The sequence below is a fragment of the Aethalodelphis obliquidens genome, unplaced genomic scaffold, assembly GCF_003676395.1.
Source record: "Aethalodelphis obliquidens isolate GAN/ISIS:26980383/991018 unplaced genomic scaffold, ASM367639v1 scaffold1, whole genome shotgun sequence".
Taxonomy (NCBI): Eukaryota; Metazoa; Chordata; class Mammalia; order Artiodactyla; family Delphinidae; genus Aethalodelphis; species Aethalodelphis obliquidens.
In genome coordinates, this window is record NW_020837945.1 from 99,625,819 (window position 1) to 99,631,818 (window position 6,000).

The 6,000-nt window shown below is 40.2% G+C and overlaps 1 pseudogene; it reads right to left on the reverse strand.

Annotated features, from left to right (window-relative positions):
- Window positions 1-3,859: 3,859 nt before the first annotated feature.
- LOC113629559 (phosphomannomutase 2-like) lies at window positions 3,860-4,616 on the reverse strand (annotated as a pseudogene).
- Window positions 4,617-6,000: the final 1,384 nt, after the last annotated feature.

Consider the following 6,000-nt stretch of genomic DNA (forward strand, 5'->3'; position numbering starts at 1 on the left):
TATAAAGTATTTATAAATCTCATCTTTGCAAAGCTGCTGAAACTGTGTAGGCAGAAACCAGTTATCTCCTTATCTCACAGCCTTCCAAATTGTATCCTCTCCTATAGCCTACATAATCACTTGCACTCCTCTCACTAAATCTGTGTGACCCCGTCTGTTACTTTATATCTTGTGAAATAGCTGATTATTTATATGGCTCATGACTAAGGATTATTTTGTTATTCTAGTTACTCTAGAGCAGGTTTTGTTACAGAGGGCTTGGTACAATTCAGATTCCTGGACTCTATGTCAGCCCAGTAAAAATCTCTATTTCACCTTTTACCTTTGTGAATTCTCCTCACTTATATTTGGTAATACCCTGTGCCCCCAAAGCCTCCTTTATCTGATACTAGTAAAACCATATCAGCTTTTCATCACACTCAGTGTTTGCCTGGTATGTCTTTTCTCATCTTTTTACTTTCCTATGTTACAATAAAACTCCATTTATGTTTTGTGAAGTTTGAATTTCATATCATTTTTCATCTATCACATAATATTTTCTTCTTCTGATTTTTTTAAAAATTTTATTTATTTATTTATTTATTTATTTTTGGCTGTGCTGGGTCTTCGTTTCTGTGCGTGGGCTTTCTCTAGTTGCGGTGAGCGGGGGCCACTCTTCATCACGAGGCACAGGCCTCTCACTGTCGCGGCCTCTCTTATTGTGGAGCACAAGCTCCAGACACGCAGGGTCAGTAGTTGTGGCTCATGGGCCTAGTTGCTCCGTGGCATGTGGGATCTTCCCAGACCAGGGCTCGAACCCCTGTCCCCTGCATTGGCAGGCAGATTCTCAACCACTGCGCCACCAGGGAAGCCCTGATTTTTTTTTTTTTTCATTTACAATGTAAATACCATTCCTAGGTTGAGGGCCATGCAAAAACAAGCAATGCACCAAATTTAGCCTATGGGGCAGCATTCGCTAATCCCTGCTCTACATTATAAAATAAACTTAATCCAATTTAAAATGCTGGATTCAATATTTATAGTTCATTTTTATTTGCTCAATTGGTATTTATTGATTATCCAAATTGGGAAAAGTGCTGCAAAATTGCAAAGGTAAATAAACAACTCAGGCAGGACTCTGTAATTCCAATAGGGGAAATAACACATTTAAATGAGTAGAAAATCCAATATTAAATGTGGTAAGTGACAAAAGGGCATTATGGAAAATACTGGGCATTGATTTGAGGTTTTGTTGAGAAAGAATTTACATACAATAAAAAGCACAGGTGTATGGCCTGAAGAGTTTGACAAATGTGTACTGCTGTGAAACCACCATCTCGATCAAGAAAGAAAGTATCTTCAACACCCTGAGAAAATATAACTTGTCTTTTACAATCAAACCCTCACCAAGATCAACCATTAATGAGATTTGCCTCAGATTAGATTAGTATTTTGTGTTCTAGAAATGTATGTAAATAAAATCCTACAGTATGCTCAACAATAATGATGGATTTCTCTAGTTCTCTCTTTAGTTCTGACAGTTATTATTTATGTTTTGTTGAGCTCTGTTATTAGGTACATACAATTTAATATTTTTAGATCCTCTTGTTAAATTGACTCTCTTACCATTATGAATATTCATTATACCTGGAAACACCCCATGTTCTGAAGTCTACTTTATCTAAGTATAGTCATGTCAGTTTTAGTTTGCTGTGTTTACATAGTATAACTTTTCCAATGTTTTTACTTTCAACTTCCCTGTGTTTAAAATTCATCTCTTGTATACTGCATATAGACAGAGTTTTGCTTATTTATCCAGTTTAACAATCTCTGACTCTTAATAGGAGCATTATGTCCACTTATATTTAGTATAATTATTGATATTTGGGGGTTTAATTGTACCTTCTTGCTATTTGTCCTTTTTTTTTTTTTTTTTTTTTTTTGCTGTACGTGGGCCTCTCACTGTTGTGGCCTCTCCCATTGTGGAGCACAGGCTTCAGACATGCAGGCCCAGTGGCCATGGCAACCGGCCTAGCCGCTCCACGGCATGTGGGATCTTCCCGGACCAGGGCACAAACCCGTGTCCCCTGTATCGGCAGGCGGACTCTCAACCACTGCGCCACCAGGGAAGCCCTGTCCTATTTTTTATCATCTGTTCTTTGTCCTTTGTTTAGCCTTCACTGCCTTTTTATTTTTTTTTTTGCCTTGTTTTTTAGGAAACAACAAAATCACTTTAATTTGCTACTTTTCACTTTGAAAGGTCATTGCAGTATCATTTGCAAAATTCTACAAGGAAAGAAACCACTGGACGGTCATGCCTGGGAATCACTGAGAAAGACAGTCCTGTGTGTAGTAAACAGAGTGGTTGAGCCGGGCAGACTTCATAGGCCAGCATTTCTTCTTTTGTTCTCCCAACTCAATCCTGAGCTAAGAGAAGACTGAGCAGCCAGCAGGTTTGGAGGGAACCAGGTTTATCTGATGCAAGCAACTGTCTGGGGGCTGGGAGGCAGGGGATGCAGAGCACAGGGCTCCCCCTGGCCCAGGATTCAGGTAGGTGACCCCCAGCAGAGGCCACGCTGTAGACTGAAGCTGGTCCCAGCACCTATCTGTGCAGGGTTTGGGGGTCTCAACATTGCCAAACACTGAAAAGTGACTTGTGAACAATTATCTTGGGAGCTCTCTTCAGCTGTGTTCTGAACTAGGGCCTTGAGCTGCCTCCAGTTTCACAAAGAACTTGCAGAATGTGGAAGGGAGGAGAGAGGGTCCCAACCACAGCTGCTCTCACCCCTTAAGTCAAAGTCTAGGTGAGGGCCTGAGTGGACAACTTTTATTAAAATGTCTGCAGAGAGATAAAGTGCAGCTCCTATTCCTATGAATAATCTAAGCTCTTACCTGAGAAACTAGAGGCAAATAATGCCTTTGGGAAGCCAGCCAGGTCCAATAAGAAGATACTTTTAGTAAAATTTAACATCCCAAGTTAGTTTCTCCAGACCTGGGATCAGAACCTACATCCAAGGGAAGGACAGTTCTGCTGGTGCCAGTTCTCTAACCAGGGGTTGTTGGTTTCTATTTCCTCCCATCTCCGTGGTTGCCGAGAACCAGCCAGGGTATTCAAGGTGTAGTGGATACAGAGCTGATCTGCCTTCTGGGAGAGCTGAGTGCAAACTACTTGGGGTCAGTGGTCACTTGGCCAGTCATCTGTCGGCAGCCCGTACTGAGGTCTGCACCTCACAAATAGGAAGCAGGATTGGAAAAGAAAGATTGTACAGAGTCACTTAACTGAATACCACCACAGTGATCACGTTCTTCTCAGTTTCAAAGCCCCATCAAACTAACACTCAGGAGGGAGCTTCATTTCAGAAAGTGTTTTTTAGACTTTTGTCCCAGGGTTGAATCATTGTAATTGTCCTGTCCTTTCTTTCTCATCACAAATCCCCCTTTCTGTTATTGATGCAGGGGGTCCAAACATAAATATCTGTTACATTTACCACAGGACCCATGAAGAGGGAGGGTCCCGGCACATTTGTTCTTTCTAGAATGATAGGAATTTTCCCCAAAGCCCACGCATACTGTGATTGCAAATATGGAGTTGGGGGATAAAGTCTATTGGTGGGGTTATTCCTTTGCTCCATTCTTGACAAGTTTTTTCTTCTCTCTTCTGGCATTGGAGGTGGAAGGCCTCACGTGTTTGGGGATAGAGGGAGGTTTCTCTGCTGCATGAGGATATCACGGTCAGGACCCTATGAGTTGACTGAACCCTGTGGAGAGCCTGGCCTGGGCTGGGTCATGTGGGCATATGAAGGGGAGACCTTGGGTTTGGCCACCGAATGACCCTGTCAGGCTCATTAGCTCCCTCTTCTTCCCACAGGGAAAATGACCATTAGTACAAGAGCTCTTCACAGATCTTTCCTGTGTCCTCAGGCACAGACTCGTGTGGCCTGCAGTTCCCAGGTCTGTGAAGATCTCATGGTCGTTCCCACCTGCCACAGTTTTGTCTCCAAAGAAAGAAATGGTCTTATAACCATGATTTTCCACATGTCCCAGGCAATACCTCTTTCTCTATCCATCCCAAAAGACCTCAAAGCTGATTTGGCCTCCTACAGAAAAGGTGAGGCCTTTATTTGCAAATGCTTTCCACAGATCTGCTACACATTTTTGTCTTATATTTTATTTCTTTATAATGCATATAGAACTCCATGTGTTCTTTGGGGCTGCAGCTTCTTTCAATAGAGGATGAATTCACATCCCATTTAGAATTTCAATGAAAGCACCCCTTCTTCTTCAGGAGTTTGGTTTCTACAATGTAGCTCAGACAGTCATTGATTAAATCTTGGATTAGGGCCTTACCAAGGTGACCTTGAATATTCTGTTTATATAAGAGTTGCCCATCTTTGTACGCTATGAAGCCATTTCCTGGAAACACATAATCATATTTTTTTAACCATATCATTTCCCAGCTTCACCTGCACTTTATCGAAATTCAACCTGCCTACGACTCAGATTTTGATCTTCTGCCTCAATTTTTGTAGAATACCATTTATTTCCTTAGTAATTTTCTGCTGAGGGGGCAGCAGGGTCCAGTCCACACCAAGGAGGCAGAACACTGGGCCAGGAGCCCTCAAGTCCCTAGTTTCCATCCCCTCCCTTACTTTCTGTTAAAATAATGAAAATAATTGACTGTTTTTAGTATTCTATTTGATCTCCTACATAGAATTTTATTATTCACTGGTTCAATTAGTTTTATAGTGGTTATTTTAGGGATTACAGTATGCTTCCTTAACTTTTCGCCTACCTTGAATTAATATCATACCACTTCATATAAGGCAAGAATTATTTCCAGTCTCATTTTCTTCAGCTGGATTCACTTCCTGTGGTGACCCTTGCAACTCTGCTCTGTTAGTCCTAGATTCTCTTTGGTTTTGTTTTTCTGAAAGTTTATTTTGGCTTCCTTTTTGAAGAATACCTTCACTGTATATAAAATTCTAGGTAAATGTACAGTTTTTTTTTCCTTATTTCTAACTTTGTACTGTGTACAGAAAGCTTTCAAAGATAGTACAAAGAATTTTTATATATCCTTCACCCAGATTCCCCAAAGGTTAACATTTTGCCATATATGCTTTATATGCTATATGTACCTGTTTCTTTTTTTCGGAACCATTTGAGAGTCAGTTGCAGACATGATGACCCTCTATCCACTAATATTAGTTTAATTTGCATTTTCTAAAAATAAGGGTAAATGTACTTTGTTTTCTTTTTTTAATTATTTTTAAAATTTTTTCCCTTTTTTAAATTATTTTTTTATACACAGTTTCTTAAAGTCATCAACTTTATACACATCAGTGTATACAAGTGAATCCCAATTGCCCAATTCATCACACCACCCCACCACCCGCCTGCCGCTTTCCCCCCTTGGTGTCCATACGTTTGTTCTCTACATCTGTGTCTCAATTTCTGCCCTGCAAACCAGTTCATCTGTACGATTTTTCTAGGTTCCACATATATGCGTTAATATACAATATTTGTTTTTCTCTTTCTGACTTACTTCACTCTGTATGACAGTCTCAAGATCCAACCACGTCTCAACAAATGACCCAATTTCATTCCTTTTTATGGCTGAGTAATAATCCATTGTATATATGTACCACATCTTCTCTATCCATTCGTCTATCAATAGGCATTTAGGTTGCTTCCATTGTAAATGGCTATTTACAATAGTAAATAGTACTGGAATGAACATTGGGGTGCATGTGTCTTTTTGAATTATAGTTTTCTCTGGGTATATGTCCAGTAGTGGGATTGCTGGATCATATGGTAATTTCATTTATAGTTTTTTAAGGAACTTCCATACTGTTCTCCATAATGGCTGTATCAATTTACATTCCCACCAACAGTGCAAAAGGGTTCCCTTTTCTCCACACCCTCTCCAGCATTTCTTGTTTGTAGACTTTCTGATGATGCCCATTCTAACTTGTGTGAGGTGATACCTCATTGTACTTTTGATTTGCATTTCTCTAATAATTA